Source organism: Mobula birostris, chromosome X (assembly GCF_030028105.1).
Source record: "Mobula birostris isolate sMobBir1 chromosome X, sMobBir1.hap1, whole genome shotgun sequence".
NCBI classification, from domain to species: Eukaryota; Metazoa; Chordata; class Chondrichthyes; order Myliobatiformes; family Myliobatidae; genus Mobula; species Mobula birostris.
The window spans coordinates 71,466,256-71,478,996 of record NC_092402.1 but is presented as its reverse complement, the minus strand read 5'-3'; the positions used below and the strand labels follow the sequence as shown (position 1 = coordinate 71,478,996).

The 12,741-nt window shown below is 43.4% G+C and overlaps 1 protein-coding gene across 6 annotated transcripts in view; it reads right to left on the bottom strand.

Moving 5' to 3' along the window:
- kansl1b (KAT8 regulatory NSL complex subunit 1b) overlaps positions 1–12,741 on the bottom strand; it is a 200,199-nt gene that overhangs the window by 164,333 nt on the left and 23,125 nt on the right. Inside the window, exon 1 of one of the 6 annotated variants that reach the window (XM_072249276.1) lies at positions 6,275–6,659. The exons of 2 other annotated variants lie outside the window; for them this stretch is intronic. The gene's annotated coding sequence lies outside the window, so the exon portion shown is untranslated. Of the gene's footprint in view, positions 1–5,703; positions 6,234–6,274; positions 6,660–12,741 lie in introns of those variants that run through there. 3 more of the 6 variants (XM_072249271.1, XM_072249275.1, XM_072249274.1) reach the window with 3 other exon arrangements.

The window sequence follows — 12,741 nt, the reverse complement described above, 5'->3', positions numbered from 1 at the left end:
TCAAGAATCAGCCAATTCTGATATGGTTCTGGAGGACTAGAAAATTGCAAATGTCACTCCACTCTTTAAGGAGGGAGGGAGGCAAAGGACAGGACATTACAGGCCATTTAGCCTGACCTCAGTGATTGTGAAAATGGTGAAGTTGATTGTTAAGGATGAGATCTCAGGGTACTTCAAGACACATGACAAAATAGGCCAAAGCAAGTATGGTTTCCTTAAGGGAAAAGCTTGCCTGACAAATATAGAAACATAGAAAACTTATAGCACAATACACAAAGCTGTACCAAACATATCCTTATCTTAAAAATTACCAAGGGCTACCCATAGCCCTCTATTTTTCTGAGCTCCACGTACCTGTCCAGGAATCTCTTAAAAGATCGTATCTGCCTCCACCACCATCACCAACAGCCCATTACACACACTCACCACTCTCTGCGTAAAAAACTTACCCCTGACATCTCCTCTGTACCTACTTCCAACCACCTTAAAACTGTGCCCTCTCATGTTAGCCATTTCAGCCCTGGGAAGAAGACTGACTATCCACATGATCAATGCCTCTCATCATCTTGTCACCTCTCACCCTCCATCGCTCCAAGGAGAAAAGGCCGAGTTCACGCAACCTATTCTCATCAGGCATGCTCCCCAATCCAGGCAACATCCTTGTAAATCTCCCCTGCACCCTTTCTATGGTTTCCACATTTTTCCTGTAGTGAGGTGACCAGAACTGAGCACAGTACTCCACGTGGGGTCTGACCAGGGTCCTATATAGCTGCAACATTACATCTCGGCTCCTAAATTCAATTCCACGATTGATGAAGGCCAATACACCGTATGCCTTCTTAACCAGAGTCAACCTGCGCAGCAGCTTTGAGCATCCTATGGACTCGGACCCCAAGATCCTTCTGATCCTCCACACTGCCAAGAGTCTTACCATTAATACTATATTCTGCCATCAAATTTGACCTACCAAAATGAACCACTTCACACTTCCTGGGTTGAACCCCATCTGCCACTTCTTAGCCCAGTTTTGCATCCTATCAATGTCCCACTGTAACCTCTGACAGCCCTCCACACTATGCACAACACCCCCAACCTTTGTGTCATCAGCAAATTTACTAACCCATCCCTCCACTTCCTCATCCAGGTCATTTATAAAAATCACAAAAAGTAGTGGTCCCAGAACAGATCCCTGAGGCACACCAATGGTGACTGCCTTCCATGCAGATATGTTGGAATCCATTGAGGAGATAAAGAAAGGAGAATCAGTGGATGTTGTGTCCTTGGATTTTCAGAAGACCTCTGACAAGGTGCCACACATGAAGTAGCGTAACGAAAGCCCATGGTATTACAGGAATGATACTAGAATGGATATAGAGGATTGGCTGATCAGCAGGAGGTAAAGAAAGGGAACAAAGGGAGCCATTTCTGGTTGGCTGCCAGTGATTCAAAGTGTTCCAAAGGGGTGTTGGGACTACCTTTCAGGTAGTATGTCAATGATTTGGATGACAGAATTGATGGCTTTTGTGGTAAAGTTTACTGACGATACAAAGATAAATATGACTTAGATTAGGAGAATCAGCAATGAATTGGCAAGTGGAATACAGTGTTGGGAAGTATATGCTCATGCACTTTGCTAGACAGAATAAAGGCATAGACTATTTCTTAAATGGGCAGAAAATTCACAAATCTGAGATGCAAAGGAACTTAAGAGTCCGCGTGCATGATTCCCTAAAGGTTAACTTGTAGGTTGAATCAGTGGTGAGGAAGTCAAATGCAATGTCAGAACTCATTTCAAGAGAAATGGAATATACAGGCAAAGATGTACTGCTGAGGCTTTATAATGCACTGGTGAGGCCTTGCTTGGAGTATTGTGAGCAGTTTTGGGCCCCTTATCTTAGAAAGTGCTGAAACTGGAGAGGGAACAGAGAAGGTTCACAAGAATGAAAGGATCATTGTATAAGGATTTGTTAGCTCTGAACTATACTCACTGGAGTTTTGAAGAATTCGGGGGGGGGGGGGGGGTTAACACACTGAAACCCGACGGTCAAAAGGCCAAGATAGAGTTGACATGGAGAGGATGTTTCCTACAGTTGGGGGGGGGGGGGGGGTGCTCTAGATCCAGAGGGCACAGCCTCAGAAAAGAGAAATATCCATTTATAACGGAGATGAGGAGATATTTCTTTAGCCAGGTGGTGAATCTGTGGAATTTGTTGCCATAGGCAACGGTGGAGGCCAGGCCACTGGGTAGATTTAAGGCAGAAGTTGATAGGTTCTTGATTAGTCAGGGTGTGAAAAGATGTGGGGAGAAGGCAGGAGGTTGGGGCTGAGAAGGAAAATAAATTAGCCATGATGAAATGGTGAAGCAGATCCAATGGATCAAATGCCCTAAGCTCCCATCTCTAATGGTCCTGATTTTTTTTTCTGTTTAAATGCACATCATGAATAGGTGAAAATGCAAAGTGCAGCACTTAAACTGTAGTTGTGTGGGATATTCAATCTGAATTACTGAACTCATTTTGCATTTATACTTGAGACATATGAATGAGAAAAAGAATGCTGTGAAGTGGCCTGGTGGTCAAGTATCACACCAATCAGATAATCGAATTGAATTAGAATATTAAACGTATTTAATGATAGCAAGCTCAAAGTCTATTTCTACTAGTCATAGCTGAGCCCCAATTGAGCATTCAGCTGATATTCAATGATGGCTTTGAAAGGAAGCCATCTTGCATACCTCTTCTTTGATCCCACAACTCAGTGAACAAACACAGCAAATACAGTCCACACAACAATTAGATGACAGTACCTTGCGGATAGAAATCAGGGACCTTTTCCTCCTTTGCTCAGTTACCTGAGGAAAGTTTTCATGATGACGGTTGTAGACTAAACTAAGCACTACTAACTTCATGGTGTTATAACATCATTCTCACCAAGCTGAATCATGAAATACTTAAGTCCTCAGCAGTGGTCTTTCTCACCTCAAAAAATTTAAGTAAGAAAACAGTATTCAGTAATATATTTAGCGTTGGCATTGTGTGCAGAAGGACTGTTTTCTGCAGCACTGTTTTGTTAACAATACAAATTATGAATGCAAAGTTAAGGCAAGAAATCAGATTTCTCAAGTTAAATGGATTCTTAGGATGACGACTTTTTTTTTAATTATCAATCAGCACAACACAGAACAGACATCTACAGCACATTAACCTACTCTAGAAACTGCCTAGAATTTCCCTAGCACATAGCCCTCTATTTTTCTAAACTCCATGTACCCATGTAAAAGTCTCTTAGAAGACCCAACTGTATGTCTTCACCACCGTCACTGGCAATGCATTTCACAAACCTACCACTCTGTGAAAAACCTACCCCTGGCATCTCCTCTGTACCTACTTCCAAGCACCTTCAAACTATGCCCCCTCACGTTAGCCATTTCAGCTCTGGGAAAAAGCCTCTGGCTATCCACACGATCAATGTCTCTATCTCTATCTGCACTTATAGATGACAGGAGCATGCTGTCAAGCCAAAGTTGCTGATGAAACAAAGGCAAGCAAGACAAGAGAAATCAAGATATTGAATGGATATGAACAGACTAAATCAGTGGGCAAGACACTAGATGGAGTATAATGTCGGGAAATGAGTTTTTCTTCTTTGGAAGGAAGAATGAAAAACGTTTTATGTTATATAGCGAGACAAATTACTACAGTACGAAGGAATCTAGGGAAGGAAATAAAGGTTAGCATCTTGGTATAATGAATTAAATTATAGTACTGTTGGCCTTCATTGCAAGAGACATATACAAGTAAAGAAGTTTTGATGCACCTTGAAGCATGGAAGACAGCAACTGAAACACTGCAAACATTTATGGATGTGCTTGCATTCAGGCTACAACAGAAAACATTCACAATGTTGATTACCGTGATGAAATAACTGATCTATGGAGAAAAGATTGAAGTCCTGAAAGATAAATGATCTTTTAAAAACATTTAAGATTCTGGTGGGAAATTTACAGGGTCAATGTCAACAGCATACGTCCAATTGTGGGATTATCAGTAGGACAGCTTCAGAGGAAAGGGATATCCATTTATGTCAGAGTGGTTGCGAAATTTCCTAGCATTTACAATCCCTGATGTCTGTGGAGGTCATCATGAATATATTCATTATCAAGGCCAATACAACGGCATCATTTTATATGGCGAGGAGTGGAAAAGTGTGAGTGGGCAAATTTAACCATGCTCTTATGCAATCCAATCAGCCCAACTCACTTTTCTTATATCATCTCAGTCTTTATGTACAAGTTGTCACATGGTTAGGGTGACATACTTGCAATTCTTTTCAACCACTCTCATCTGCCCAAAACCCAGTTTAAAACCAGAGCAAGATCAAAATGTTAGAAACAGCTTCACTACATTACATTGAACATTTAAAGGAGGAAACCTGAACACAGGTGACATAAGAATCAAGCTCCCTTACAGAACAATTGGGCCAACCTGTGCAACTAAATAGAAAAATAACAGAACCATATCTATATTAAACAAGAGTGTACCCAAAGCATTAGATAAGAATCTGTACAAAACTCATTGTAGCATCTCTAGCTGAAATGGGCAAAGTTTAATTTAATTTTAAATAATCACCAAATTATTTTATTTGTGGTGCCTTACACACACTGGTGGGTCTTCATCAGACACTGATGTCGAATAAGCTTTGGTAGCCACCTTCCCCCAAGCACCAACATTCCACTTTCACGGTATGCATCAGCACACGATCTGCAGGCATCTTCACACACAATTCATTGATATCAATCCCAAATTCCAAATCTGGTCTTTGCTCTGTGCAAAACATTTAATTAAAAACAATAACCCCCAAGGACCAACTTCAACTAATGATTACAGCAATATCACCATTTCAAAATGATCAGTTAGTGGAAAGTATTTTATTTCTCCACAAAATTTATTTATGGCTAATTGTTTACTCAAATTCCTGTGATCTAAATTTAACATTAAAAAGTAGGACAAAAAAAAAAACAGTACTTGTGGTTCAGTTAATCATTTCAGCGAAAACAATGAACTGAAGTTCCCTGGAACCAGTCTGGAAGTGGTCTCACGAGACATTTCTTTCACAACTAGGAAAAAATATTTCAAGCAATGTGAAACAAGGATGGAAGGCCTGCTGTTAGAAGATTAATAGGAACAAAATTAAAGGTTGAACCAAGATTCACACTTATGAAGCTTTGGCCATACTCAACAAATTCAAACAAGAGACCATAGCAGCTGCAAACTCCAACATGTTTGTCTGATTTATTACTTCACTTTTAAATGTAATGTACTTAATAGAAATCCGAAAATGACCAGAAAATAATCGAGTTGGACAAGGCTATTTGCTTCATACCATCAGTATAAGTTGAAGAAAGGGTGGCACTCGAAAACGGATAACGAATTTCTGAAACCTGGGGAGGCCTGAACCAATATCACAAGTTTCCATGCTACTAAAATATTAACCAAGCTACAAACAACACCCAAAACCCACTTTTTTAAAAAAGGTATTTATTAAAATAAAGCTGCTACACGCTTAAATGTCAACTTCCTGTCAGAAGTCAGCCACTGGCAGCACCTAAACATAAATATAGGAGTTAAGGAAATTTCAAGACTAAGCTTCACAGAAATGGTAATCATTGACGCCAGTCGACTCAACATTTGACTTGCTGTTTACCTTCAAATCGCAAGCTGAAGGCGCATTGTGGAGCCCTGTATAGATTTCACTGGATGTTTACTGAACAAGACGGGATGGAAGCACCACACGCTGCAGAATACGGGATTACTCTCGCGGGCAGCCAAGGGGGAGAGAGAGGTCTGCTTGCAGAGTACTTATCTACACGGGGAGTTGGAGCACACAAAGGAACCCACAAAAACGTTTTACTGATGACTACCAGACACCCCTGGGATAGGAGTAGTGAGCGGCGGACTCGGTCAGCACATGGTGCAAGGGCACGGCACGGCACCACCCGAATGCTTGGCGGTTTGGGACTCGGCGTCCATCACATGCCGGCCCCACGGTATGTAACCGGCCGCAACAATGAGGCTGGCGATCGGCCCAACGTCCGGTTCCACTCGGCTCTCCAACTGCGCCACGGCGACGGAATGCGGGGTGGGGGCGGGACAGGAGGAGCGAGACGGGCTCGGTGCCCGCCCGCCAACCGCACAAAGCGGCGCCACGTGAGGGCCCAACGGTCAGTCCGCGCCGGCCCACCCCCGTATCAGAGCCCCAAAGCGCGCCCACTCACCGCACGTGATGTGGCACGGGCCCAACCTGGGCCTCGGCCAAAACTGCCACCGCTTCACACACCTGCCGGTCCGACGCAACACCGAGAATGGCGGCGCGCTCGTCCTCGGCGCCGCCGGAATCTCTTGCCCCGAATTCGAGTACCCAAACCCCCTGCCGCGCCGTCCACTACCCCCGGCAGACCGCGGCCAGAAGGTGGCTGCAGGCCTTCAACTTCCGCACAACGGCGCCTTTCATTGACAGCAGCGCAGTAAGATGGCGGACGGGCCCAGCGCTGCTCGCTGACAGGGTGCAGCCTTTCCCCCGACAACAATGCAAGAGAGCCGCGGCAGCGCCGCATCGGCCTGCCCAACCGCTGCGTGGCAGTAGAGAGAGCGGTGCGCAACCGCCCGCCCCTAGCCGTTGCTCCACTCGTTGCGCAATCGCGCGCGCATAGCCTGACAACCGACTACAGCTCCCGGCCGCCTCCGCGGCGTACGACGCCCATTGGCCGCAACACTGCATGGCGCCATTCTGAGGCGGAGCCCGCCTGGCGCACTCCCCTCAGCAAAGACAGCGCAGTGCACAGCCGCGTTCCCAGGCTAAAATCAAAACTTCACCCCTCTCCCTTTGCTTCATCCGTAAGGGGAAGTTTGTACCGGAAAGCACCTATAAACAATCCCAACTCAATAATGTGATTTTATGAAAGAAGTTGTGAGGGAGAGCATTTCAGTCAGAGTGATTAAGTGGGCACAGGATCACACAGCTGCGAAAAAAACTAATCAACATGAGACGTTAATTGTGTCTCTCAAGTCTCTTGTTTACATAAACCCATCGGATCTAGACCGGCAGAAGGATCCCCATTGCCCTCGATTTTGCTCTGGAATTTATTCTTCAACGTCAACTCTCCTTTTTGCACCTATTATGACTAAGTTAACATTAAAGGATAATTTACGGTAGCCAAATTACCTACCGACACACTGATATATTTCCAGCATATGCTTTTCTCATGTCTAAGTGCACGTAATTCGAGGCAATGCAGTTGGCTCTGCCTCCTCTTTCAGAGGAGGAAATCCATACCAGTCTGACCCATATGTTACTCCAGATTCGCCAAACTGGTTGACTTTTAAATGTCCTTGAAATGGAGGAGCAAGCCTGCCGTTGCTATGTTTACTCATATAAAGAATATAATCAGCCTAATCAACCAATTTTGCTAATTCTGATATGACAACATTGCTCCCAGCACAATTAATCTGGCTAAATCGTCTACACAAACATCAGGGGACCAATGTTGCAAGAATTGCTTCAGTGGCTGTGTGTCAGCTTCTCACTGTAATTCTTACAGAAATATACTGTATCTTACAGACAATATGCCATCACAATCCTACAGGCAGGATTGAATCACTAAAAGGTACAGCGTGGTCAGTAGTTCAAATTCAATTGTTATTCAACCCTATACATGTATAGAACTAAAAAGAATAGCACTCCTCCGGGGTCAAGGTGCAAAACACAGCACAGGTGTCCCCCGCTTTTCGAATGTTCGCTTTACGAAACCTCACTGTTACGAAAGACCTACATTAGTACCCTGTTTTCGCTTTCAGAAGGTGTTTTCACTGTTACGAAGAAAGGCAGCGCGCACCCTGAGCAGCCGCTCTCCCCCGGATTCAGAACTGCATTCCAGCCGGCATTGCTTAAACACGTGCCTGTGAGCATCCGTTTGCAAGATGAGTTCTAAGGTATCAGAAAAGCCTGAAAGAGCTCGTAAGGGTGTTACACCAAGCATAAAACTAGACATAATTAAGCGTTTCGATCTTGGTGAATGAAGCAAGGACAAAGTGAGTTTGGCTTGTGGAAGCTGACGAAGATGATATAGAAGAGGTTTTGGCATCCCATGACCAAGAACTGATAGATGAAGAGTTGATGCAATTGGAAGATGAAAGGATAACAATCGAAACTGAATGCAGTAGCGAACTGAATGTGAAGCAACTGCATGAGATTTTCACTGCAATGATAAAGTACGACTTTAATATTGAAAGGGTACATAGATTTAGGGGATATTTGCAAGATGGTTTGAGTGCTTACAAAGAACTGTGTGATAGAAAAATGCACGAGGCTCAGCAGTCAAGCAAGCCTTCCACATCAGCCACAGCAGACGACGAACTTCGACCTTCAACATCAAGGCGGGCAGTCATAGGAGAAGATGAGCTGCCTGCTCTAATGGAAACAGATGACGAGATGACATGACATCCCAGTGTCCCACCACCCCAACACCCAGGCCGCGGACAGATACCGATTCGCGGAGAATGCAGCAGAATCGGAAATTGGCACTGATCTGGGCCGACAATTATGTGCCGGGCGGCACCTAATTAATTAGCATGTTTATTTCAGCTTTTTTCTTAAAGATGTGCTGTGTACCTCCTGGCTACCGCTGCACCCCTGCACGCTTCGCGGATCGGTATCGGTCGGCGGCCTGGAGGGTGGGGGCCACTGCACCACCCAACCTACGACGACTCAGCCTAACACACCATCATCAGTGTGCTCGTCGCTGAACCAATTCCAGTAAGTGATACTACACTGTACATACATTATTTCTACTTTTATATAGGCTGTGTATTTTTACGTGTTATTTGGTATGATTTGGCAGCTTCATAGCTTAAAGGTTACTGGAGAGAGTGTTCTTGCCAACAGCGCTAGCGTGAGATTTTCTGCTGGTGGCGCTTGCGTGAGATTTTCACTACGGAGAACAGTGCAGTAATGATTGTGGAAAAGTATTTCTACTTTATATAGGCTGTGTTTTTATCATATCATTCCTGCTTTTACTATATGTTACTGTTATTTTAGGTTTTGTGTGTTATTTGGCATGATTTCATAGGTTATTTTTGGGTCTGTGAACACTCACAAAATTTTCCCATGTTAATAAATGATAATTGCTTCTTCGCTTTACGACATTTCAGCATACAAACCATTTCATAGGAACGCTCTACCTTCGAATGGCGGGGGAAACCTATACAGGCAGTCACACATAGCACAGCACAAAAAGTCACAAAAATATTAATCGTAGCTAACAGATCAGATTAAAGCTCTGCAATACTGCCACATTTAGTTGTGAATGGTGGTGGGCAATTAAACAAATTACATCCCCATCCTCAAAAATGGCACAAGGTGCAAAAGGTAATGTTGAAGCTGTGTTCAGCCAGAAATACCAAATGAATTTCTCAAGTTTCTTTGTGAAATCTGTAGCCTCACAAAATCAGTCTTCAACCAATTTGATTTGCAAGGCAATATCAAGAAATGGATAAGCTCATTGGATACAGTTTAAAACGACTGGACCAGACAACACGCCAGCTATCGAAATGAAAATCCCTGTTTCAGAACTGGTAGTGCCTCCAGCCAAGATGTTCCAGTACAGTTACAGCACTGGAATCTACTTGACAATGTGAAACATTACCTCGTTTTATTGAGCAGGACAAATCCAATCTGCCTAATAATTCTGCTCTCAGTCATCAGCAAAGTGGTGGAAGCCAACATCCACAGTGATATCAAGCAGCACTAACGAACCAAAGCCCCGATTTCATTTCATAATTTTCCAGAATTTACACACACAGTCCTGGTCCAAATGTTGACTAGAAGCTCAAATGGACAAGCCAAATAATGACAGTACAGTGACAACAGGTCACAAGTTGGGCAATCTGTACCTTCCTATTGCCCAAAGCTAGTTCCAGCAATGGCCCATTGGGGTGTAGCCCTGACCCTCACACTTCAACACTGCTTGCACTAACCTGCCCAACAATAGCAATCCAACATTACGAGATCACCAATGCAAGGTAATGTTTTAACTCAAAGTGCAAAGTTACCCACTTGTAAGCATTCAGAGGAAGGAGCAAGACGACTCAAATAATCAGTGGAAGGCACTGAGGGGTGGGGGGGTAGGTGTAGTACAATCAACATTGATGAAATCAACTCATCTTTTCTTCAAAGTAACCACTTCATCCCAGAATAAGCCTTCTCTGAGTTGCCTCCACTCAATTACAGTCTCATTGTTAGACTCCAATAAAAAAGGGCATTTCAACAAACATGACTGGAATTAAAAAGCAAAAGGAACACAGATGATCCAAAACAGAAAAGTGGTGGAAAATGCACTGGAGTGCAGCTCCTGCCACCAGAATTCACAGTTCTGAAATCACGCAGTCCTTCCTCTGTTTTCAAACAATGGTACAACACAATTATGTCCTCAATCCTCTGGAACCATACTGTCACCAGTGGTGATTAAAACAATGTGCTCTGCACTTTCTTCCCTTATGTCTTTTACCAGCATGGGATAATTCTCTGCAAGATGCTGAACTCTGTAATGCTTCCAATGATGAGCATTTATCCTCTGCCACTCATTCTCCTTAATTATATTAGCATCCTTACCCTTGTGAATACTTCAATGAAATAACCCACGTCCTCTGCCGTGCACACACACATTACCTAAAATTCCAATTATTTTCTCGGTTAATCCCATGTACTATGTAGTTTTAAAACATTATTGGATTTTCATTGATTTTACTTGAACATATTTTTTTGCTGTCTCTCATTGCTTTCCTTATTTCTCTTTCAATTTCACTCTGACACTTTCTCCATGCTATCTTCATTTTTGCTGAGTCACATGCCCACTGGGCGGGGTAGCTTTTCAAGCATTACTTATCTGCGTGCTTCAGCAATGAGAACAGACACCAAGTTTCATTGCATGAGAAAGGATGGAGCCATTGGAGCCAATCTTAACTTCATACTGACCTTTCAACCCCACCCCTCCCCAGTTCACCATGCAGGAGAGAGGTCATCAGATTGTATCGGCAATGGTCTATCTTTTTCTGCTTCTTCTCCATGGGCAATGGATCCAAAAATCCACAACCATAGGACCAAACTGGAGACTTCCTGTATTATTGTCTATCACTCCCAACCTTTCCTAACACTTATTTCATTTTTAACAGATTACACAGTAGTATAATAAATTTCCCAATGAACTTGGTAAGATTAAAGGGAGTAGGAAACATACAAGCACTCTGGACCCCAGCTCCATCTGCTTACTTACCCATGTTTAGATAGGTACATGGATAGTAGGGGTATGGAAGGCTATGATCCCGGTGCAGGTCGATAGGAGTAGGCTTTAGAAATGGTTTTGGCATGGACTGGATGGGCTGATGGGCCTGTTTCTGTGCTGTACTTCTCTATGACTCTATGTTTCTGTGCCAAACCCTGCTCTGGCTGCACACTGGCTCACAGCCGAAGCTGAGTTTCAAGACCCCTTGAGCCATTCACAGCCTGGATCCATGGCTGAGTTCTGAACTGAGTGAACCAGATGCAAATCATCAGGACAATGAGATGCAATTAAAGTTTTACTACATTTACAGCACAGCAGTGGTGGAGAGGAGATACATAAAAAAAAGTGGAATTTCTCAACTGGGTGCAAGGACAGATCTGGTTGGCAACAGGCAAAGCAGAAAGTACGCTGGCTTTATAACTGTAAATAGAGTGCAAAGTCACAGAAGTCATGATGAATTGCTATAAAACACTCAAAGAGCTAGAAATGGAAGTGAATGGATTGTTTTTTGGAAACCCAGAAAGGAACCTATGGGCCAAATGGCTGCCTTCCACATCTACATTTGAATTGTTCCAGATCGCATCTTGTCTGCAAGTCAAAAATATCTCAATGGCTGAAGAACCCTTTTCACAATTTCAAATACCTCTATCAGGGTCATTCCTCAAATCTTCTATTTTCAGGAGAAAAATGTGCTGGGCTAAATACTTCTCAAATGGCAATTGTCCTCTACATCAGTGTAATCACCTCAATGCATTGTTTACCTTTTTAATTATTAATAGGCCCTACTATTTTCTTAAATTACTCTTGCTTTTTATGAACTTGCAAAACACAGAATACAGGCCCTTCAGTCCACTGACGTCTGTGCCAACCATAATAATCCCATGTGCATGGAAAATTGTGTCTACCCCTCCACTTCTGTCTGCTCACATGATGGTCTAAGAGCCTCACAGGTGTCACTATCGTGCCTGCTTCCACCATCTCTTCTGGCAGTGCATTGCAGTTATCTACCTCTGTGTAAAAAACAAAATTTGCCTTACAAATCTCCTTTAAACATTCCCGTTCTCACCTTAAACTATGCCCTCCAGTATTTCACATTTCCACCCTGGAAAATAGACACCATCTGTGGTGCTTACAATTTTATATACTTTTATCAGCCTCCAATGTTCAGAGAAAGTTTGCCCATCCCTTACAGCTAATGCTCTCTAATTCAAGGAGCATCCTGGTGCACCTTTCTGCAACTTCACAAAGCCTCCACATCCTTCCTACAATGCAACAACCTGAATTGAACACAATACTCCAAATGTCACAGTCATTTAGCATGGAAACAGGCCCTTCAGCCCAACTAATCCATACCAACCAAGATTTTCTTCTAAGCTCATCCACTTGCCTGCATTTGACCCATATCC